This window comes from Vicugna pacos, unplaced genomic scaffold (assembly GCF_048564905.1).
Source record: "Vicugna pacos unplaced genomic scaffold, VicPac4 scaffold_20, whole genome shotgun sequence".
In the NCBI taxonomy this organism is placed as follows: domain Eukaryota; kingdom Metazoa; phylum Chordata; class Mammalia; order Artiodactyla; family Camelidae; genus Vicugna; species Vicugna pacos.
The window spans coordinates 27,997,222-28,023,830 of NW_027328741.1; positions in this window are offsets into that span (position 1 = coordinate 27,997,222).

Below are 26,609 nucleotides of genomic sequence, written 5' to 3' on the forward strand. Positions count from 1 at the left end.
ATGCCATGTTGATCATATTTATGTAAATTACATATCTATTAGTTTGAAATCGCTCCAGAAGTACTTTTCTGTGCAAAATGCACGAATTCAAAACTGGTGTAAGGATAAGCTTGTAAATATGAGAACACGTTTCTAGGTGAAAATATTCCTTTTATAGAGGAGGAAATATCAGTAATCCACATGATCTCAACTCACAAATGCATCTTAGTCGAATCCGTCATGCATGTAGCATGTACGGAACATGGAATATCATGTTGATTGAATCTATTCAAATTACATATCTATAGGGTAGAATTGTCTTCAAGAGTGTTTTTCTCGGATCAAAGTATGATTCTTTAAATTGGTTACAGGAAGAAGCTACGAAGTTAAAGTAAATATTTCAAAGTGCTTGTGTAACTTGTTTGGTGGTTGAAACATCAGTCATCCACATGTCCACAACTCAGAATTGCATGTTTGTTGAATCCGTGATGCATGAAACATGATCAGAATACAGAATGCCATGCTTATGTAAACAATGTTAATTATATGTGTATTGGTGAGAATTCTCTCAAAGAGTTTTTTTTGTGCAAAATTTCAGATTTTAGAAACTGGTGACGGAAAAAACCTATGAAGCCGGAGTAAATAATTCTAAGTCTATATATGCCTTGTTTGGTGGAGGAAAGGTCAGTAATCCACATGATCACAACTCAGAAACGCATGTTTGTCGAATCTGTCAAGCATGTATCATGTACGGAACCCGGAATGCCATGTTGATCGAATTTATGTAAATTACATATCTATTAGGTGTAAATCACTCCAGAAGTATTTTTCTGTGAAAAATCCACGAATTCGAAACTGGTGATAGGAAAAGTTTTGAAAATGAGTACATGTTTTTGGTGAAAATATTCCATTTATAGAGGATGAAAGATAAGTAATCCACATGCTCCCAAATCAGAAATGCATGTTTCTCGAATCCGTCATGCATGTAGCATGTCAGGATCACAGAATATCATGTTGGTTGAATCTATTCAAATTACATATCTATAGGATAGTATTAGCTCCAAGAGTGTTTTTTGAGATAAAAGTTTGATTCTTGAAACTGGTGATAGGAAGAGATACAAAGTCAAAGTAAATATTTCAAAGTGCATAGGTACCTTGTTTGGTGGTTGAAACATCAGTCATCCACATGTTCACAAGTCAGAAATTCATGTTTGTGGTATCCGTGATGCATGAATCATGTTCGGAGTAAGGAATGCCATGGTTATGTAAACAATGTAAATTACATGTGTATTGGTGAGAATTCGCTCAACGAGAGTTTTCTGGTACAAAATGTCTGATTTTAGAACCTTTTGATAGAAAAAAACTATGAAGTCAGAGTAAATATTTCTAAGTGTATATAAGCCTTGTTTGGTGGATGAAAGATCAGTAATCCACATGCTCTAACTCAGAAACGCATGTTTGTCGAATCCGTCATGCATGTATCATGTACGGAACCCGGAATGCCATGTTGATCGAATTTATGTATAATTACATATCTATTATGTGGAAATCGCTCCAGAATTATTTTTCTGTGAAAAATGCACGATTTTGAAACTGGTGTTAGGAAAAGTTTGTGAAAATGAGTGCAAGTTTCTAGATGAATATATTCCTTTATAGAGGATGAAAGATTAGTAATCCACATGCTCTCACCTCAGGAATGCATGTTTGTCAAATCCGTCATGTATGTAGCATGTACGGAACACGGAATATCATGTTGATTGAATCTATTCAAATTACATATATATAGGGTAGAATTCGCTCCAAGAGTGTTTTTCTCGGAAAAAAGAGTGATTTTGTAACTGGTGAAAGGAAGAAGGTACGAAGTAAAATATATATTTCAAAGTGCATAAGTACCTTGATTGGTGGTTGAAACATCAGTCATGCATATGTTCACATCTCAGAAATGCATGTTTCTGGACTCCGTGATGCATGAAACATGTTAGGATTCCGGAATGACATGGTTATGTAAACAATGTAAATTACATGGGTTTTGGTCTGAATTCGCTCAAAGAGTGTTTCTTGGCGCAAAATGTCAGATTTCATAAACTGGTGATGGAAAAATCCTATGAACTCAGAGTCAAAATTTTTTTGTGTATTTATGACTTGTTTGTGGGGTGAAAGCTCAGTAATCCACATGCCCACATCTCAGAAAGGCATGTTTGTCATATCCATCATGTATGTAGCATATACGGAACCCGGAATGCCATGTTGATCGAATTTATGTAAATTACATATCTATTAGGTGTAAATCGCTCCAGAAGTATTTTTCTGAAAAAATGCACGAATTCACAACTGGTGTTAGTAAAAGCTTGTGAAAATGAGTACACGTTTCTTGATGAAAATATTCCTTTTATAGAGGCTGAAAGATAAGTAATCCACATGCTCTCAACTCAGGAATGCATTTTTCTCGAATCCGTCATGCATGTAGCATGTCAGGAACACAGAATTTCATGTTGATGGAATCTATTCAAATTACATATCTATAGGATAGTATTCGCTCTAAGAGTGTTTTTGTGGGATAAAATTGTGGTTCTTTAAACTGGTTATAGGAAGAGATACGAAGTCAAAGTAAATATTTCAAGTGCATAGATACCTTTTTTGGTTTTTGAAACATCAGTCATCCACATGTTCACAAGTCAGAAATACATGATTGCGGAATTCGTGATGCATGCATCATGTTCGGAACACGGAATGTCATGGTCATGTACACAGTGTAAATTACATGTGTATTGGTGAGAATTCGCTCAAAGAGTCTTGTTTGGTGCAAAATGTATGATTTTAGAAACTGGTGGTCGAAACAAACTCTGAAGTCAGAGTAAAAATTTCTAAGTATATATATGCCTTGTTTGGTGGATGAAAGGTCAGTAATCCACATGCTCACAACTCAGAAACGCATGTTTGTTGACTCCGTCATGCATGTAGAATGTACAGACCCCGGATTGCCATATTGAACGACTTTATGTAAATTACATATCTATTAGGTTGAAATCGCTCCAGAGATATTTCTCTGTGAAAAATGCACGAATTCAATACTGGTGTTAGGACAAACTTGTGAAAATGAGTACACGTTTCTAGATGAAAATAATCCATTTATTGAGGATGAAAGATCGGTATTCCACATGCTCTAAATTCAGGAATGCATGTTTGTCAAATCCATAATGCATGAAGCATGTACAGAACACGGAATATCATGTTGATGGAATCTATTGAAATTACATATCTATAGTGTGGAATTCGTTCCAAGAGAATTTTTCAGTGATAAAAGTATGATTCTTGAAACTGGTCATAGGAAGAAGCTACGAAGTCAAAGTAAATATTTCAAAGTGCATAAGTACGTTGTTTGGTGTTTGAAACATTAGTAATCCACATGTTCACAACTCAGAAATGCATGTTTGTCGAATCCGTGATGCATGAAACATGTTCGGAACTCGGAATGTCATGGTAATGTAAACAATGTAAATTTCTTGTGTATTGGTGAGAATTCGATCAAAGAGTGTTTTTTGGTGTAAAATGTCTGATTTTAGAAACTGATTATAGCAAATATCTTTGAAGCCAGAGTAAATATTTCTGTCTTTATATGCCTTGTTTCATGGATGAAAGGGCAGTAATCCAAATGCTCACAACTCAGAAACGCATGTTTGTTGAATCCTTAATGCATATAGCATGTACGGAACGTGGAACGCCATGTTGATCGAATTAATTTAAATTACATATCTTTTAGGTTGAAATCGCTCCAGAAGTATTTTTCGTCAAAAATGACAGAATTCGAAACTGTTGTTAGGAAAAACATCTGAAAATGGGTACATGATTCTAGAAGAAAATATTCCTTTAATAGAGGAAGAAAGATCAGTAATCCACATGCTCTCAACTCTGGAATGCATGTTTGTCTAATACATCATGCATGTAGCATGTATGCAAAACGGAATATCATGTTGATGGAATTTATTCAAATTACATATCTATAGGGTAGAATACGCTCCAAGAGTGTTTTTGTGTGAGAAAACTATGATTCTTGAAACTGTTGATAAGAAGAAGCTAGGAAGTCAAAGTAAATATTTCAAAGTGCATAGGTACCTTGTTTGGTGTTTGAAACATCAGTCATCCACATGTTGACAACTCAGAAATGCATGTTTGTGGAATCCGTGATACATGAAACATGTTCAGATCACGGAATGTCATGGTAATATAAACAATGAAAATTCATTGTGTATTGGTGAGAATTTGCTGAAAGAATGTTTTTTGGTGCAAAATGTCTGATTTTAGAACCTGGTGATAGAAATAACCAATGAAGTCAGAGTAAATATTTCCAAGTGTATATATGCCTTGTTTGGTACATGAAAGTTTAGTAATCCACATGCTCACAACTCAGAAATGCATGTTAGTTGACTTCGTCTTGCATGTAGCATGTATGGAACCTGGAATGCCATCTTGATCGAATTTATATACATTACATATCTATTAGTTTGAAATCGCTCCAGAAGTATTTTTCTGTGATGAATGTATGATTCTTTAATCTGGTGATAGGAAGAATCTACGAAACCATAGTAAATATTTCAAACTGCATAGGAACCTTTTTGGATGTTGAAACATCAGTAATCCACATGTTCACAACTCAGATATTCATGTTTGTGGAATCCGTGATGCATGGAACATGTTCGGAACACAGAATATCATGGTAATGTAAACAATGTAAATTAATTGTGTATTGGTGAGAATTCGCTCAAAGAGTGTTTTTTTTTTTTGCAAAATGTATGATTTTAGAAACTGGTGATAGAAACAACCTCTGAAGTCAGAGTAAACATTTCTAAGTGTATATATGCTTTATTTGGTGGATGAAAGTTCAGTAATCCACATGCGCACAACTCAGAAACTCATGTTTGTCGAATCCGTCATGCATGTAGCATGTACGGACCCCAGAAAGCCATGTTGATCGAATTTATGTAAATTACATATCTAGTAGTTTGAAATCGCTCCAGAAGAATTTTTCTGTGAAATATTCACGAATTCAAAACTGGTGTTAGGAAAAAACTTGTGAAAATGTTTACACGTTTCTAGTTGAAAATAATCCATTTATAGAAAATGAAAGATCAGTAATCCACATTCCCTCAACTCAGGAATGCATCTTTGTCGAATCCGACATGCATGTAGCATGTACTGAACACGGAATATCATGTTGAAGGAATCTATTCAAATTACATATCTATAGGGTGGAATTCAATCCAAGAGTGTTTTTCTGTGATAAAAGTATGATTTTTGAAACTGGTGATATGAAGAAGCTACGAAGTCAAATTAAATATTTCATAGTGCATAAGTACCTTGTTTGGTGTTTGAAACATCAGTAATCCACATGTTCACAACTCAGATATTCATGTTTGTGGAATCCGTGATGCATGAAATTGTTCGGAACACAGAATGTCATGGTTATGAAAACAATGTTAATTATATTTGTATTGGATAAAATTCGTTCAAAGAGTGTTTTTTGGTGAAAACTGTCTGATTTTAGAAACTGGTGATAGCAACAATCTATGAAGACAGAGTACATATTTCAAAGTGTATATATGCCTTGTTTGGTGTATGAAAGGTCAGTAATCCACATGCTCACAACTCAGAAATGCATGTTTGACGAATAAGTCATGCATGTAGCATATAAAGAACCCGGAATGCCACGTTGATCTAATTTATGTAAATTACATATCTATTAGGAGGAAATCGCTCCAGAAGAATTTTTCTGTGATAAATGCAAGAATTCGAAACTGGTGTTAGGAAAAACTTGTGAAAATGTTTTCACATTTCTAGGTGAAAATATTCCTTTTATAGACGATGAAAGATCAGCAATCCACATGCTCTCAACTCAGGAATGAATGTTTGTGGAATCCGTGATGCATGAAACATGTTCAGAATATGGAATATCATGGTTATGTAAACAATGAAAAATACTTGTGTATTGGTGAGCATTTGCTTAAAGAGTGTTCTTTGGTGCAAAATATCTGATTTTAGACTGGTGATAGAAAAAACCTATGAAGACAGAGTAAATGTTTCTAGTGTATATATGCCTTGTTTGTTGGATGAAATGTCAGTAATCCACATGCTCACAACTCAGAAACGTATGTTTGTCGACTCGTCATGCATGTAGCATGTACGGAACCTGGAATGCCATGTTGATCAAATTTATGTAAATTACATATCTATTAGTTTGAAATCACTCCAGAAGAATTTTTCTGTGAAATATTCACGAATTCAAACTGGTGTTAGGAAAAACTTGTGAAAATGTGGATACGTTTTTAGATGAAAATATTCGTTTTATAGAGGATGAAAGATCAGTAATCCACATGCTCTCAACTTAGGAATGCATGTTTGTCGAATGCGTAATGCTTGCAGCATGTACGGAAAACGGAATATCATTTTGATGGAATCTATTCAAATTACATATCTATAGTGTAGAATTCGCTCCAAGAGAGTTTTTCTGTGATAAAAGACTGATTCCTGAAACTGGTGATAGGAGGAATCTACAAAGCAAAATACATAATTCAAAGTGCATATGTACCTTCTTTGCTGGTTGAAACATCAGTAATCCACATGTTCACAACTCAGAAATGCATGACTGTGGAATCCGTGATGCATGAAACATGTACAGAGCACGGAACTTCATGATCATGTAAAAAATTTAAATTACATGTGTATCGGTGAGAATTCGTTCAAAGAGTGTTTTTTGGTGAAAAATGTATGATTTTAGAAACTGGTGATAGAAACAACCTCTGAAGTCAGAGTTATCATTTCTAAGTGTATATATGCCTTGTTTGGTGGATGAAAGGTCTGTAATCCACATGCTCACAACTCAGAAATGCATGTTTGTCGACTCCATCATGCATGTAGAATGTACGGACCCCGGAATGCCATGTTGATCAAATTTATGTAAATTACATATCTATTAGGTTGAAATTGCTCCAGAAATATTTTTTTATTTGAAAAACAGACGAATTCGAAACTGGTGTTAGGAAAAATTTGTGAAAATGTGTACACGATTCTAGGTGAAAATATTCCTTTTGTAGAGGATCAATGATCAGTAATCCACATGCTCTCAACTCAGGAATGCATGTTTGTCGAATCCGTCTTGCATGTAGCATGTACGGAACACGGAATATCATGTTGATGGAATCTATTCAAATTACATATCTAAAGGGAAGTATTCGCTCCAAGAGTGTTATTCTGTGATAAATGTATGATTCTTGAAACTGGTGATAGTAAGAAGCTACGAAGCAAAAATAAATATTTCAAAGAGCATAGGTACCTTGTTTGGTGGTTGAAACATCAGTCATCCACATTTTGACAACTCAGAAATGCATGTTTGTGGAATCCATGATGCATGAAACATGTTCGGAACACGGAATGTCATGGTAATGTAAACAATGTAAATTACTTATGTATTGCTGAGTATTCACTCAAAGATTGTTTTTTGGTGCAAAATGTCTGATTTTAGAACCTGGTGATAGAAACAACCTATGAAGTCAGAGTAAATATTTCTAAGTATATATGTGCCATGTTTGTTGCAAGAAAGGTCAGTAATCCACATGCTCACAACTCAGAAACGCATGTTTGTCGACTACGTCATGCATGTAGCTTGTACGGAACCCGTAATGCCATGTTGATCGAATCTATGTAAATTACATATCTATTGTGTAGTATTTGCTCCAGGATAATTTTTCTGTGAAAAATGCTTGAATTCGTAACTGGTGTTGGTAAAATGTTCTGAAATAGTGTATACATTTCTAGATGAAATTATACCTTGTATGGAAGATGGAAGATAAATAATCGACATGCCCTCAACTCAGGAATGCATGTTTGTTGAATCCATCATGCATGTATCGTGTACAGAACACGGAAAATCATGTTGATGGAATCTATTTAAATACATATCTATAGGGTAGAATTCGCTCCAGGAGTGTGTTCTCAGAAAAATTAACCAAATCTAAACTGGTTTTGGGAGAAACCTGCGAATTTCAGTAAAAGTTTCTATATGTAATTATGCCTAGAATAGAGGATGAAAGATCAGTAATCCACCTGCTAACCACAGAGAAATGCATGTTTGTTGAAACTGTCATGCATGGAGCATGTTCGAAACATGGACTGTCATGTTGATTGAATCTATGTAAATCACATATTTATTGGGTAGAATTTCCTCAGGGAGTATTTTTCTGTGAGAAATCTGATTTTTGTTTCTGATGAAAGGAAAAATCTATGAAATCAAATTAAATATTTCTAAGTGCAAATAGGACTCATTTGGCAGATGAAAGATCAATAATACTCCTGCTCACAACTCAGAAATGCAAGTTTGTCAAATCCGTGATGCATGAAGCATGTTCGGATAACGAAATTTCATATTGATGGAATCTTTGTAAACTAGATACCTATTTGTTAGAAATCTCTCCAAAATTATTTTTCTTTCAAAAATCTCTGATTTTTGACTCTGGTGACAGGAAAAAGCTTTGAAATCATAATAAGTAATTCTATGTTCAGATCTGCCTTTTTTGGTGGATGAATTTTCAGGAATCCACATGCTCACAACTCAGAAATGCATGTTTGTCGGATCCATGATGCATGTGTCATGTTCAGACCACGGAAATTCATGTTGATGGAATCTATGTAAATTCCATATCCATTGGTTAATAATCGTTCCAAGAGAATTTTTCTAGGAGAAATTTCTGAGTTTTGATTCTGATGATAGGAAAAATCTACGGTGTGACAGTGAATATTTCAAATTGTAAATATGCCTTGTTTGTTGGATGAAAGATTAGTAATACACATGCTCACAAGTCAGAAATGCATGTTGTTGATTCCGTCATGCATGAAGTGTATCCAGAACACGGAATGTCATGTTGATGGAATCTAATCAAATTACATATCTATAGAGTAGAAATCGCCCCAGGAGGATTTTTCTGTGAAAAATAAACCAATTCGAAACTGGTGTTGGGAAAAACCTGCGAGTATCAGTAAAAGATTCTATATGAAATTATGCCTTTAATTGAGCTGAAAGATGAGTAATCCACCTGCAAACCACAGAGAAATGCATGTTTGTTGAAACTATCACGCATTGAGCATGTTCGGAACATGGAATGTCATTTTGATGGAATCTATGTAAATGACATATCTATTGGGTAGAAATCATTCCAGGAGTATTTTTCTGTGGAAAATTTCTGATTTTTTTTCTGATGAAAGGAAAAATCTACAAAATCAGATTAAATATTTCTAAGAGCAAATATGCTTCGTTTGGCGGATGAAAGATCAATAATCCTCCTGCTCACAACTCAGAAATTCATGTTTGTCAAATCCGTGATGCATGAAGCATGTTTGGATCACGAAATGTCATGTTGATGGAACCTATGTAAACTAGATACCTATTTGTTAGAAATCTCTCCAAAAGTTTTTTTTTCTTTGAAAAATCTCTGATATTTGACTCTGGTGATAGGAAAAAGCTATGAAATCATATTAAATATTTCTGTGTTCAAATCTGCCTTGTTTGGTGGATGAAAGTTCAGGAATACACATGCCCACATCTCAGAAATGCATGTTTTTTGGATCCATCATGCATGAGGCATGTTAGGACCATGGAATTTCATGTTGATGGAATCTATGTAAATTACATATCCATTGGTTAATAATCTCTGCAAGAGAATTTTTCTGTGAGAAATTTCTGATTTTTGATTCTGATGATAGGAAAAATCAACGAAGTCAGAGTGAATATTTCCTAGTGTAAATATGCCATTTTTAATGTATGAATGATCAGTATTCCACATGTTCAAAACTCAGAAATGCATGTTTGTCGAATCTGTCATGTATGTAATATGAACGGACCACGCATATTCATGTGAATGGAATCTATGTAAATTACACATCCATTGGTTAAAAATCGCTCCGAGAGTATTTTTCTGTGGGAAATTTCTGACTTTTGTTTCTCATGATAGGAAAAATCTACGAAATCATATTAAATATTTAAAAGTGCAAATATGCCTCATTTGGCTGATGAAAGATAAATTCTCCACCTGCTCACAACTCAGAAATGCATGTTTGTAGAATCCGTGTTGCATGAAGCATGTTCGGATCACGAAATATCATGTTGAAAGAATTTATGTAAATTGCATACCTATTAGGTAGAAATCTCTCCAAAAGTATTTTTCTGTGAAAAATCTCTGGTTTTTGAATCTGGTGGTAGGAAAAAGCTTTGAAATTATAATAAATATTTCTATGTGCAAATATGCTTTGTTTGGTGGATGAAAGTTCAGGAATCCACATGCTCACAACTCAGAAATGCATGTTTGTCGAATCTGTCATGTATGTAACATGTTCAGACCACGGAATTTCATGTAGATGGAATCTATGTAAATTTCATGTGAATTGGTAAGACTCGCTCGAAAATTATTTTTCAGTGTAAAACGTCTTGATTTAAAAACTGGTGACAGAAAAAAATCTATGAAATATGATTTAATATTTCTAGGTGCAATATGTCTTTTTTGGTGGATGAAAGGTCAGTAATTCACATTGTCACAACTCAGAAATTCATATTTGTCGAAACCATTATGCATAAAATTTGTTTGGAACACGGAATGTCATGGTTATCTAAACTGTGTAAATTACATGTGTATTGGGGAGAATTCGCTCAAAGAGTGTTTTTTGGGGAAAAATGACTGATTTTTGAAACTGGTGATAGAAAAAATCTATGAATTCAGAGTGAATATTTCTACATGTAAATATGCCTTGTTTATTGGATGAAAGATTAGTAATACACATGCTCACAACTCAGAAATGCATGTTGTCGAATCCGTCATGCATGCAGCATGTACGGAATCCGGAATGTCATGTTGATCGAATCTATGTAAATTACATATCTATTGGGTAGAAATGGCTCCAGGAGTATTTTTCTGTGAAAAAAATCTGATTTTAGATTCTGATGAAAGGTAAAATCTGCGAAATCAGATTTAATATATCTAAGTGCAAATATGTCTCATTTGGCGGATGAAAGATAAATAATCCACCTGCTCACAACTGAGAAATGCATGTTTGTCGAATCCGTGATGCATGAAGCATGTTCGGATCACGAAATGTCATGTTGATGGAATCCATGTTAATTACCTACCTATTTGTTAGAAATGTCTCCAAAAGTATTTTTCTGTGAATAATCTCTTATTTTTGAATCTGTTGACAGGAAAAAGCTACGAAATCATATTAAACATTTCTATGGGCAGATATGCCTTTTTTGGTGGATGAAAGTTCAGTAATCCACATGCTGACAACCCAGAAATGCATGTTTGTCGAATCCCTCATGCTTGTAGCATGTTTGTAACACAGAATGACATGTTGAGGGGATCTTTGTAAATTTCATACCTATTTTGTAGAATTCAATCCAGGAGAATTTTTTGTGAAAAATGCACGAATTAGAAACTGGTGTCAAGAAAATCTTGTGAAATTATGTAACCGTTACTAGATGTAAATATGCCTTGTATAAAGGATGAGTGATCATTAATCCACATTCTGTGAAGTCAGAAATGTATGTTTGTCAAATCCGTCATGCATGCAGTATGTAGAACCCGGAATGTCATATTGATCGAATCTATGTAAATTGCATATCTATTGGTTAGAAATGGCACCAGGATTATTTTTCTGTCAAAAATGCACGAATTCGAAACTGTTGTTAGTCAAAAGTTCTGAAATTGTGTACACGTTTCTAGATGAAATTATACCTTGCATAGAGGATGAAAGATCAGTAATCCACATGCCCTCAACTCAGGAATGCATGTTTGTCGAATCCGTCATGCATACAGCGTGTACGGTACACTGAATGTCATGTTCATGGAATCTATTCAAATTACATATCTATAGGGTAGGAACCGCTCCAGGAGTTTTTTTCTGTCAAAAATTAACCAATTCGAAACAGGTGATGGGAAAAATTTGTTAATTTCAGTAAAAGTTTCTATCTGTAATTATGCCTAGAATAGAGGATGAAAGATCAGTAATCCACCTGCTAACCACAGAGAAATTCATGTTTGTCTGATCCATCATGCATGTGGCATGTTCGGACCATGGAATTTCATGTTGATGGAATCTATTTAAATTACATATTCATTGGTTAATAATTGCTTCAAGAGTATTTTTCTGTGAGAAATTTCTGATTTTTGAGTGTGATGATAGGAAAATCTTCGAAGTCAGAGTGAATAATTCTTTGTGTAAATATGCCTTGTTTGGTGTATGAATGATCTGTATTCCACATGCTGAAAACTCAGAAGTACATGTTTGTTGAATCTGTCATGTTTGAAATATGAACGGACCACGAAATTCATGTGAGTGGAATCTATGTAAATTACATATCCATTGGATAATAATCGCTCCAAGTGAATTTTCCTGTGAGAAATTTCTGATTTTTGGTTCTGATGGTAGGAAAATTCTACGAAGTCATAGTGAATATTTCTTAGAGTAAATATGCCTTGTTTGGTGGATGAAAGATCTGTAATCCACATGCTCATAACTCAGAAATGCATCTTGGTCAAATCCGTCATGCATGTAGCATGTTTGGAACATGGAATGTCATGTTGATAGAGTCTATGTAAATGACATATCTATTGGATAGTAATCGTTCCAGGAGTATTTTTCTGTGATAAATTTCTGATTTTTGATTCTGATGAAAGGAAAAATCTACAAAATGAGATTAAATATTTCTAAGTGCAAATATGCCTCATTTAGCGGATGAAAGATCAATACTCCACCTGCTCATATGGCAGAAATGCATGTTTGTCCAATCTGTCATGTATGTAGTATGAATGGACCACGGATATTCATGTGAATGGAATCTATGTAAATTACATATCCATTGGTTAATAATCACTTCAAGAGTATTTTTCTGTGAGAAAGTTCTGATTTTTGAGTTTGATGATCGGAAAAATCTTCGAAGTCAGAGTGAATAATTCTTAGTGTAAATATGTCTTGTTTAGTGTATGAATGATCTGTATTCCACATGCTGAAAACTCAGAAGTACATGTTTGTTGAATCTGTCATGTTTAAATATGAACAGACCACAGATATTCATGTGAATGGAATCTATGTAAATTACATATCCATTGGTTTAATATAGCTCCAAGAGTAATTTTCTGTGAGAAATTTCTGATTTTTATTCTGATGTTCGGAAAAATCTACGAAATCAGATTAAATATTTCAAAGTGCAAATATGCCATGTTTGGTGGTTGAAAGATGAATAATCCACCTGCTCACAACTCAGAAATGCATGTTTGTCGAATCTATCATGTATGTAACATGTTCGGACCACGGAATTTCATGTGGAGGGAATCTATGTAAATTTCATGTTTATTGGTTAGATTCGCCCGAAAATTATTTTTCAGTGTAAAACGTCTTGTTTTTCAAACTGCTGATAGAAAAAATCTACGAAATATGATTTAATATTTCTAGGTGCAATATGCCTTTTTTGGTGGATTAAAGATCAGAAATTTACACTGTCACAACTCAGAAATTCATGTTTGTCGAATCCGTGATGCATGAAATTTGTTTGGAACACGGAATGTCATGGTTATCTAAACAGTGTAAATTACATGTGTATTGTGGAGAATTTGGTCAAAGAGTGTTTTTTAGTGAAAAATGACTGATTTTTGAAACTGATGATAGAAAAAATCTACAAATTCAGAGTGAATATTTCTAAGTGCAAATATGCCTCGTTTGGTGGATGAAAGATCAATAGTCCACCTGCTCACAACGCAGAAATGCATGTTTGTCGGATCCATCATGCATGTGGCATGTTCGGACCATGGAATTTCATGTTGATGGAATCTATGTAAATTACATATCCATTGGTTAATAATCGCTCCAAGAGTATTTTTCTGTGAGAAAATTCTGATTTTTGATTCTGATGATGGGAAAAATCTACGAAGTCAGAGTGAATATTTCTTAGTGTAAATATACCTTGTTTGGTGTATGAAAGAACTGTAATCCACATGCTCATAACTCAGAAATGCATCTTGGTCAAATCCGTCATGCACGTAGCATGTTCGGAACGTTGAATGTCATGTTGATAGAATCTATGTAAATGACATATCTATTAGGTAGAAATTGCTCCAGGATTCTTTTTCTGTGAAAAATGCACAAATTCGAAACTATTGTTGGGAAAACCTGCGAATTTCAGAAAAACATTCTATATGTAATTATACATAGAATAGAAGATGAAAGATCAGTAATCCACCTGCTAACCACAGAGAAATGCATGTTTGTTGAAACTATCATGCATGGAGCATGTTGAGAACGTGGAATGTCATGTTGATGGAATCTATGTAAATGACATATCTATTGGGAAGAAATCGCCCCAGGAGTATTTCTGTGAAAAATTCTGATTTTTGATTCTGATGAAAGGAAAAATCTACCGAATCAGATTAAATATTTCTAAGTGCAAATATGCCTCGTTTGGCCGATGAAAGATCAATAATCCTCCTGCTCACAACTCAGAAATGCATGTTTGTCGAATCCGTGATGCATGAATCATGTTTGAATCACGAAAAGTCATGTTGATGAAATCCATGTAAATTACATACCTATTTGTTAGAAATCTCTGCAAAAGTATTTTTCTGTGAAAAATCTCTTGTTTTTCAATCTGTTGACAGGAAAAAGCTTCGAAATCATATTAAATATTTCTATGTGCATATATGCCTTTTTTGGTGGATGATAGTTCAGTAATCCACATGCTCACAACTCAGAAATGCATGTTTGTCGAATCCTTCATGCTTGCAGCATTTTTGGAACAAGAATGACATGTTGAGGGAATCTTTGTAAATTTCATACCTATTTTGAAGAATTCCCTCCAGGAGTAATTTTTTGTGAAAAATGCATGAATTAGAAACTCATGTCAGGAAAAACTTGTGAAATGATGTAAACATTACTAGATGTAAATATGCCTTATTTAAAGGATGAGTGATCATTAACCCACATTCTGTGAACTCAGAAATGCATGTTTGTCGAATCCATCATGCATGCACCAGGTACGGAACCCGGAATGTCACGTTGATCGAATCTATGTAAATGACATATCTATTGGGTAGAAATCGCTCCAGGAGTATTTTTCAGTGAAATATTCTGATTTTTGATTCTGATGAAAGTAAAAATCTACGAAATCAGATTAAATATTTCTAAGTGCAAATATGCCTTGTTTGACCGATGAAAGGTCTATAATCCTCCTGCTAACAACTCAGAAATGCATGTTTGTCGAATCCGTGATGCACGAAGCATATTGGATCACGAAATGTCATGTTGATGTAATCCATGTAAATTACATACCTATTTGTTAGAAATCTCTGCAAAAGTATTTTTCTGTGAAAAATCCCTTATTTTTCAATCTGTTGACTGGAAAAATCTTTGAAATCATATTAAATATTTCTATGTGCAAGTATGCCTTTTTTGGTGGATGATAGTTCAGTAATCCACATGCTCACAACTCAGAAATGCATGTTTGTCGAATCCTTCATGCTTGCAGCATGTTTAGAACACAGAATGACATGTTGAGGGAATCTTTGCAAATTTCATACCTATTTTGTAGAACTCCCTCCAGGAGTATTTTTTGTGAAAAATGCATGAATTAGAAACTCGTGTCAGGAAAAACTTGTGAAATGATGTAAACATTACTAGATGTAAGTATACCTTGTATAAAGGATGAGTGATCATTAACCCACTTTCTGTGAACTCAGAAATGCATGTTTGTCAAATCCGTCATGCATGCCCCAGGTACGGAACCCAGAATATCACGTTGATCGAATCTATGTAAATGACATATCTATTGGGTAGAAATTGCTCCAGGATTATTTTTCTGTGAAAAATACACGAAAACGAAACTGGTGTTGGTAAAAGTTCTGAAATTGTGTACACGTTTCTAGATGAAATTATACCTTGTATAGAGGATGAAAAATCAGCAATCCACAAGGCCTCAACTCAGGAATGCATGTTTGTCGAATCTGTCATGCATGTAGCATGTACAGAACATGGAATATAATGTTTTGGAATCTATTCACATTACATATCTATAGGGTTGAAATCACTCAAGGAGGGTTTTTCTGTGAAAAATTAACCAATTCAAAACTGGTGTTGGGAAAAACCAGCGAATTTCAGTAAAAGTTTCCATATGTAATTATGCCTAGAATAGAGGATGAAAGCTCAGTAATCCTCCTGCTAACCACAGAGAAATGCATGTTTGTTGAAACTATCACGCATGGAGCATGTTCGGAACGTGGAATATCATGTTGATGGAATCTATGTAAATGACCTATCTATAGTTTAGAAATCGCTCCAGGAGTATTTTTCTGTGAAAAATTTCTGATTTTTGATTCTGATGAAAGGAAAAAATCTATGAAATCAGATTATGTATTTCTAAGAGCAAATATGCCTCGTTTGGTGGATGAAAGATCAATAATCCTCCTGCTCACAACTCAGAAATGCATGTTTGTCAAATCCATGATGCATGAAGCATGTTTGGATCACGAAATATCATGTTGATGGAATCTATGTAAACTAGATACCTATTTGTTAGAAATCCCTCCAAAAGTATTTTTCTTTGTAAAATCTCTGATTTTTGAATCTGGTGGTAGGAAAAATCTCCGAAATCATATTAAATATTTCTATGCTCAAATCTGCGTTGTTTGGAGAATGAAATTTCAGGAATCCACATGCTCACAGCTGAGAAATCCCTGTTTGTCGGATCCATCATACATGTGGCATGTTTGGACCATGGAATTTCATATTGAAGGAATCTATGGAAATTACATATCCATTGGTTAATAATCGCTCCAAGAGTATTTTTCTATGAGAAATTTCTGATTTTTGATTTTGATGGTAGGAAAAATCTACGAAGTCTGAGTAAATATTTCTTAGTATAAATATGCCTTTTTTGGTGGATGAAAGATCTGTAATCCACAACCTCATAACTCAGAAATGCATGTTGGTCAAATCCATCATGCATGTAACATGTTCGGAACTTGGAGTGTCATTTTGAAAGAATCTATGTAAATGACATATCTATTGGGTAGAAATTGCTCCAGGAGTATTTTTCTGTGGTATATTTCTGATTTTTGATTCTGATTAAAGGAAAAATCTACGAAATCAGATTAAATATTTCTAAGTGCAAATATGCCTCGTTTGGTGGATGAAAGATCAATACTCCACCTGCTCACAACTCAGAAATGCATGTTTGTCGAATCTGTAATCTATGTAGTATGAACAGACCACAGATATTCATGTGAATGGAATCTATATAAATTACATATACATTGGTTAAAAATCGCTCCAAGTGTATTTTTCTGTGAGAAATTTCTGATTTTTGATTCTGATGAAAGGAAAAATCTACGAAATCAGATTAAATATTTCAAAGTGCAAATATGCCTCGTTTGGCGGCTTAAAGATCAATAATCCTCCTGCTCACAACTGAGAAATGCATGTTTGTCAAATCCGTGATGCATGAAGCATGTTCGGATCACGAAATGTCATGTTGATGGAATCCCTGTAAATTACATCCATATAAGTTAGAAATCTCTCGAAAAGTATTTTTCTGTGAAAAATCTCTTATTTTTCAATCTGTTGACAGGAAAAAGCTTCGAAATCATATTAAATATTTCTATGTGCAAATATGCCTTTTTTGGTGGATGATAGTTCGGTAATCCACATGCTCACAACTCAGAAATGCATGTTTGTTGAATCCTATATGCTTCCAGCATGTTTGGAACACAGAATGACATGTTGAGGGAATCTTTGTAAATTTCATATCTATTTTGTAGAATTCCCTGCCAGAGAATTTTTTTCTTAAAAATGCATGAATTAGAAACTCATGTCAGGAAAAACTTGTGAAATGATGTAAACATAACTAGATGAAAATATGCCTTGTACAAAGGATGAGTGATCATTAATCCACTTTCTGTGAACTCAGAAATGCATGTTTGTCAAATCGGTCATTCATGCAGCATGTATGGAACCCGGAATGTTTTGTTGATCGAAAATATGTAAATTACATACCTAATTGTTAGAAATCTCTCCAAAAGTATATTTTTGTGAAAAACATCAGATTTTTGAATCTGGTCATAGGAAAAATGTACAAAGTTAGAGTGAATCTTTCTCAGGCTGTATATGCCTTTTTTGGTGTATGAATCAACAGTATTCTACATGCTCAAAACTCAGAAATGTTTGTCAAATCCATCATGCATGTAGCACGAATTGAACACGGAATGACATGTTGATGGAATCTATGGAATTCACAGGTCTATAAGGTAGAATTCGCTCCAAGAGGATTTTTCTGTGAAAAAAGTCTGATTTTTGAAACTGGTGATAGGAAAAAGCTGAGATGTCTGAGTTAAAATTTCTTAGCGTAAATATGCTTTGGTGGATGAAAAATATTTAATCCACATACTCACAACTCAGAAATGTATGTTTGTCAAATCTGTCTTGTATGTAACATTTTCGGACCACGGAATTTCATGTGGATGGAATCTATGTAAATTTCATGTGAATTGGTTAGACTCGCTCAAAAATTATTTTTCAGTGTAAAACGTCTTGTTTTTCAAACTGGTGATAGAAAAATCTATGAAATATGATTTAATATTTCTAGGTGCAATATGTATTTTTTGGTGGATGAAAGGTCAGTAATTCACATTGTCACAACTCAGAAATTTATGTTTCTCGAGTCTGTGATGCATGAAATTTGTTTGGAACACGGAATGTCATGGTTATCTAAACTCTGTAAATTACATATGTATTGGGGAGAATTCACTCATAGAGTGTTTTTTGGTGATAAATGACTGATATTTAAAACCAGTGAAAGAAAAATCTACGAATTCAGAGTGAATATTTCTAAGTGAAAACATGCCTTGTTTGTTGGATGAGATTAGTAATACACATGCTCACAACTCAGAAATGCATGTTGTCAAATCCATCATGCATGCAGCATGTACAGAACCCGGAATATCATGTTGATCGAATCTATGTAAATGACAAATCTATTGGGTAGAAATGCTCCAGGAGTATTTTTCTGTGAAAAATTTCTGAATTTTGATTATGATGAAAGGAAAAATCTACGAAATCTGATTAAGTATTTCTAAGTGCAAATATGCCTCGTTTGGAGGACGAAAGATCAATATTCCTCCTGCTCACAACTCAGAAATGCATGTTTGTCGAATCCATGATGCATGAAGCATGTTCGGATCACGAAAAGTCATATTGATGGAATCTATGTAAACTGGATACCTATATGTTAGAAATCTGTCCAAAAGTATTTTTCTTTGAAAAATATCTAATTTTTGAATCTGGTGATAGGAAAAAGCTATGAAATCTTATTAAATAATTGTATGTTCAAATCTGCCTTTTTTGGTCGATGAAAGTTCAGGAATTCACATGCTCACATCTGTGAAATTCATGTTTGTCGAATCCTACATGCTTGCAGCATGTTTGGAACACAGAATGACATGTTGAGGGAATCTTTGTAAATTTCATACCTATTTTGTAGGATTCCCTCCAGGACTATTTTTTTGTGAAAAATGCACGAATTAGAAACTGGTGTCAGGAAAACTTGTGAAATTACGTAAATGTTACTAGATGTAAATATGCCTTGTTTAAAGGATGAGTGATAATTAATCCACATTCTGTGAGCTCAGAGATGCATGTTTGTCGAATCCGTCATGCATGCAGCATGTACAGAAACCAGAATGTCATGTTGATTGAATGTTTGTAAATTACATATCTATTTGGCGAAATTGCTCCAGAATTATTTTTCTGTGAAAAATGCACGAAATCAAAACTGGTGCTGGTAAAATGTGCTGAAATTGTGTACACGCTTCTAGATGAAATTATACCTTGTATAGAGGATGAAAGATCAGCAATCCACATGCCCTCAACTCAGGAATGCATGTTTGTTGACTCCATCATGCATGTAGCATGAATGGAACACGGAATGACATGTTGTTGGAATCTATGTAAATCACATATCTACAATGTAAAATTTGCTTCAGGAGGATTTTTCTATGAAAAAACTCTGATGTTTGAAACTGGTGATAGGAAAAATCTAAGAAGTCAGAGTTAATATTTCTTAGCCTAAATATGCTTTGGTGAATGAAAAATAAGTAATCCACATACTCACAACTCAGAAATGCATGTTTGTCGTATCTTCCATGTATGTAACATGTTTGGACCATGGAATTTCATGTGGATGGAATCTATGTAAATTTCATGTGTATTGGTAAGAATTCGCTCTAAAATTGTTTTTCAGTGTAAAACGTCTTGTTTTTCAATCTGGTGATAGAAAAAATCAACGAAATATGATTTAATATTTCTAGGTGCAATATGCCTTTTTTGGTGGATGAAAGATCAGTAATTCACATTGTCACAACTCAGAAATTCATGTTTCTCAAAACCGTGATGTATGAAATTTGTTTGGAACATGGAATGTCATGGTTATCTAAACTGTGTAAATTGTATTGGGGAGTGTTCGCTCAAAGAGTGTTTTTTGGTGAAAAATGACAGATTTTTGAAGCTGGTGATAGAAAAAATCTACGAATTCAGAGTGAATATTTCTAAGTGTAGATTTGAATTGTTTGTTGGATGAAAGATTAGTAATACACATGCTCACAACTCAGAAATGCATGTTGTCGAAACCATCATACATGCAACATGTACGGAACCCGGAATTTCAGTTTATAGAATCTATGTAAATGATATATCTATTGGGTAGAAATCGCCCCAGGAGTATTTTTTGTGAAAAATTTCTGATTTTTGATTCTGATGAAAGGAAAAATCTACGAAAACAGATTGAATAATTCTAAGTGCAAATATGCCTCATTTGTCAGATGAAAGATCAATAATCCACCTGCTTACAACTGAGAAATGCATGTTTGTCGAATCCATGATGCATGAAATTTGTTTAGAACACGAAATGTCTTTGATATCTAAATTGTGTAAATTACATGTGTATTGGGGAGAGTTCACTCAAAGATTATTTTTGGTGAAAAATGACAGATATTTTAAACTGGTGAGAGAAAAAATCTACGAATTAAGAGTGAACACATGTAAGTGTAAATATGCCTTGTTTGAAGAAAGATAAGTAATACACATGCTCACAACTCAGAAATGCATTTTGTCGAATCCATCATGCTTGCAACATGTATGGAACCTGGAACGTCATGTTGATCGAATCTATGTAAATTACATATCTATTGGGCAGAAATCGCTCCAGGAGTATTTTTCTGTGAAAAATTTCTGATTTTTGATTCTAATGAAAGAAAAAATCTACGAAATAAGATTAAATAACTCTAAGTGCAAATATGCCTCTTTTGGCAGATGAAAGATCAATAATCCTCCTGCTCACAACTCAGAAATGCATGTTTGTTGAATCTCTGATGCATGTACTTGTTCGGAACACGGAATGTCATGTTGATTGAATCTATGTAAATTACATACCTAATTGTTACAAATCTCTCCAAAAGTATATTTTTGTGAAAAATGTGTGATTTTTGAATCTGGTCATAGGAAAAATCTACGAAGTTAGAGTCAATATTTCCCAGTTTGTATATGCCTTTTTTCGTGTATGAATGATCAGTATTCCACATGCTCAAAACTCAGAAATGCTTTTTTGTCAACTCCATCATGCATATAGCATGAATGGATCATGGAATGACATGTGGATGGAATCTATGTAAATCACATATCTACAAGGTAGAATTCGCTCCAAGAGGATTTTTCTGTGAAAGTAGTCTGATTTTTGAAACTGGTGATAGGAAAAAGCTAAGAAGTCAGAGTTAATATTTCTTAGCGTAAATATGCTTTGGTGGATGAAAAATATGTAATCCACATACTCACAACTCAGAAATGCATGTTTGTCGAATCTGTCACTTATGTAACATGCTCGGACCACGGAATTTCATGTGGATGGAATCTATGTAAATTTCATGTGTATTGGTTAGACATTGCTCGAAAATTATTTTTCAGTGTAAAACGTCTTGTTTTTCAAACTGGTGATAGAAAAATTCTACAAAATATCATTTAATATTTCTAGGTGCAGTATGCCTTTTTGGTGGATGAAAGATCTGTAATTCACATTGACACAACTCAGAAATTCATGTTTGTCGAATCCGTGATGCATGAAATTTGTTTGGAACTCGGAATGTCATGGTTATCTAAATTGTGTAAATTACATGTGTATTGGGGAGAGTTCACTCAAAGAATGTTTTTTGGTGAAAAATGACAGATATTTGAAGCTGGTGATGGAAAAAATCTACGATTTCAGAGTGAATATATCTAAGTGTAAACATGCCTTGTTTGACGAAAGATTAGTAATACACATGCTCACAACTCAGAAATGCATTTTGTCGAATCCATCATGCTTACAACATGTATGGAACCCGGAACGTCATGTTGATCGAATCTATGTAAATTACATATCTATTGGGCAGAAATCGCTCCAGGAGTATTTTCCTGTGAAAAATTTCTGATTTTAGATTCTGATGAAAGCAAAAAACTATGAAACCAGATTTAATAATTTGAAGTGGAAATATGCTTTGTTTGGCAGATGAAAGATCAAAAATCCACCTGCTCACAACTGACAAATGCATGTTTGTCGAATCCGTGATGCATGAAGCATGTTCGGATCACGACATGTCATGTTGTTGGAATCTATGTAAACTAGATTACTATTTGTTAGAAATCTCTCCAAAAGTATATTTTTGTGAAAAATGTGTGATTTATGAATCTGGTTATAGGAAAAATCTAAGAAGTTAGAGTAAATATTTCTCAGTGTGTATATGCCTTTTTTGGTGTATGAATGATCAGTATTTCACATGCTCAAAACTCAGAAATGCTTTTTTGTCAACTCCATCATGCATGTAGCACGAATGGAACACGGAATGACATGTGGATGGAATCTATGTAAATCACATATCTACAAGGTAGAATTCGCTCCAAGAGGATTTTTCAGTGAAAAAAGTCTGATTTTTGAAACTGGTGTTAGCAAAAAGCTAAGAAGTCAGAGTTAATATTTCTTAGGGTAAATATGCTTTGGTGGATGAAAAATAAGTAATTCACATACTTACAACTCAGAAATGCATGTTTGTCGTATCTTCCATGTATGTAACTTGTCCAGACCACGGAAATTCATGTGGATGGAATCTATGTAAATTTCATGTGTATTGGTAAGACATCACTCGAAAATTATCTTTCAGTGTAAAATGTCTTGTTTTTCAAACTGGTGAAAGAAAAAATCTACGAAATATGATTTAGTATTTCCAAGTGCAATATGCCTTTTTTGGTGGATGAAAGATCAGTAATACACATGTCACAACTCAGAAATTCATGTTTCTCGAATCCATGATGCATGAAATTTGTTTGGAACACGGAATGTCATGGTTCTCTAAACTGTGTAAATTACATGTGTATTGGGGAGAATTCGCTCCAAGAGTGTTCTTTGGTGAAAAATGACAGATTTTTCAAACTGGTGATAGAAAAAATCTACGAATTCAGAGTGAATATTTCTAAGTGCAAATATGCCTTGTTTGGCAGATAGAAGATCAATAATCCACCTGCTCACAACTGAGAATTGCATGTTTGTCGAATCCGTGATGCATGAAGCATGTTCGGATGACGAAATATCATTTTGATGGAATCCATGTAGATTACATACCTATTTGTTAGAAATTTCTGAAAAAGTATTTTTTCTGGGAAAAATCTCTTATTTTTGAATCTGTTGACAGGAAAAAGCTACGAAATCATATTAAATATTTCTATGTGCAAATATGCCTTGTTTGGTGGCTGATAGTTCAGTAATCCACATGCTCACAACTCAGAAATGCATGTTTGTTGAATCCTTCATGCTTGCACCATGTTTGGAACACAGAATGACATGTTGAGGGAATCTTTGCAAATTTCATACCTATTTTGTAGAATTCCCTCCAGGAGTATTCTTTTGTGAAAAATGCACGAATTAGAAACCAGTGTCAGAAAAAATTTGTGAAATTATGAAAACATTACTTGATGTAAATATGCCTTTTATAAAGGATGAGTGATCATTAATCCACATTCTGTGAACTCAGAAAAGCATGTTTGTCGAATTCATCATGCATGCAGCATGTACGGAACCCGGAATGTCATGTTGATCGAATCTATGTAAATTACATATCTATTGGGTAGAAATTTCTCCAGGATTATTTTTCTGTGAAAAATGCACGAATTCAAAACTGGTGTTGGTAAAAAGTTCTGAAACTGTGTACATGTTTGTAGATGAAATTATACCTTGTATAAAGGATGAAAGATCAGTAATCCACATGCCCTCAACTCAGGAATGCATGTATGTCGAATCTGTCATGCATGTAGCGTGTACGGAACATGGAATATCATGCTGATTGAATCTATTCAAATTACATATATATAGGTTAGAAATCGCTCCAGGAGGGTTTTTCTGTAAAAGAATAACCAATTCAAAACTGGTGTTGGGAAAAACCTGCGAATTTCAGTAAAAGTTTCTATATGTATTTATGCCTAGAATAGAGGGTGAAAGATCAGTAATCCACCTGCTAACCAGAGAAATTCATGTTTGTTGAAACTATCATGCATGGAGCATGTTCAGAACGTGGAATGTCATGTTGATGGAATATATGTAAATGACATATCTATAGGCTAGAAATCGCTACAGGAGTATTTTTCTGTGAAAAATTTCTGATTTTTGATTTGATGAAAGGAAAAATCGACGAAATCAGATTAAATATTTCTAAGTGCCAGTATGCCTCCTTTGGCAGATGAAAGATCAATAATCCTCCTGCTCAAAAGTCAGAAATGCATGTTTGTCAAATCCGTGATGCATGAAGCATGTTCGGATCACGAAATATCATGTTGATGCAATCTATGTAAACAAGATACCTATTTGTTAGAAATCTCTCCAAAAGTATTTTGCTTTGAAAAATCTCTGATTTTTGAACCTGGTGATAGGAAAAAGCTACAAAATCATATTAAATAATTCTATTTTCAAATCTGTCTTGATTGGTCGATGAAAGTTCAGGAATCCACATGCACACAACTGAGAAAATCATGTTTGTCGGATCCATCATGCATGTGGCATGTTCAGACCACGGAATTTCATGTTGATGGAATCTATGTATATTACATATCCATTGGTTAATAATCACTCCAAGAGTATTTTTCTATGAGAAATTTCTGATTTTTGATTCTGATGATAGGAGAAACCTATGAAGTCAGAGTGAATATTTCTTAGTGTAAATATGCCTTGTTTGGTGGATGAAAGATCTGTAATCCACAACCTCATAACTCAGAAATGCATCTTGGTCAAATCCTTTATGCACGTAGCATGATCGAAATGTGGAATGTCATGTTGATAGAATCTATGTAAATTACATATCTATCGGGTATAAAGCGCCCCAGGAGTATTTTTCGTGAAAAATTTCTGATTTTTGATTCTGATGAAAGGTAAAATCTACAAAATCAGATTAAATATTTCTAAATGCAAATATGCCACGTTTGGCAGATGAAAGATCAATACTCCTCCTGCTTACAACTGAGAAATGCATGTTTGTGGAATCCGTGATGCATGAAGCATGTTCGGATCACGAAATTTCATGTTGATGGAATCTATGTAAACTAGATACCTATTTGTTAGAAATCTCTCCAAAAGTATTTTGCCTTGAAAACTCTCTGATTTTTGAATCTGGTGATAGGAAAAAGCTACGAAATCATATTAAATATTTCTATGTACAAATCTGCCTTGTTTGGTGGATGAAATTTCAGGAATCCACATGCTCACAACTCAGAAATGCATGTTTGTCAGATCCATCATGCCTGTGACATGTTTGGACCACGAAAGTTCATGTTGATGGAATCTATGTAAATTATATATCCATTGGTTAATAATCGCTCCAAGAGTATTTTTCTGTGAGAAAATTCTGACTTTCGATTCTGATGGTAGGAAAAATCTACGAAATCAGATTAAATATTTCTAAGTCCAAATATGCCTCTTTTGGAGGATGAAGATCAATTCTACACCTGCTCACAACTCAGAAATGCATGTATGTCGTATCTGTCATGTATGTAGTATGAATGGGCCACGGATATTCATCTGAATGGAATCTATGTAAATTACATATCCATTGGTTAATAATCGCTTCAAGAGTATTTTTCTGTGAGAAATTTCTGATTTTTGATTCTGATGATAGGAAAAATCTACGAAATCAGATTAAATAATTCAAAGTACAAATATGCCTCGTTTGGCAGATGAAAGATCAATACTCCACCTGCTCACAACTCAGAAATGCATGTTTGTCAAATCTGTGTTGCATGAAGCATGTTCGGATCACGAAAAATCATGTTGAAAGAATCTATGTAAATTTCATACCTATTAGAAATCTCTTCAAAAGGATTTTTCTGTGAAAAATCTCTGATATTTGAATCTGGTGGTAGGAAAAATCTTTTAAATAATATTAAATATTTCTATGTGCAAATATGCTTTGGTGGATGAAAATTCAGTAATCCACATGCTCACAACTCAGGAATGAATGTTTGTCAAATCTCTGATGGATGTACTTGTT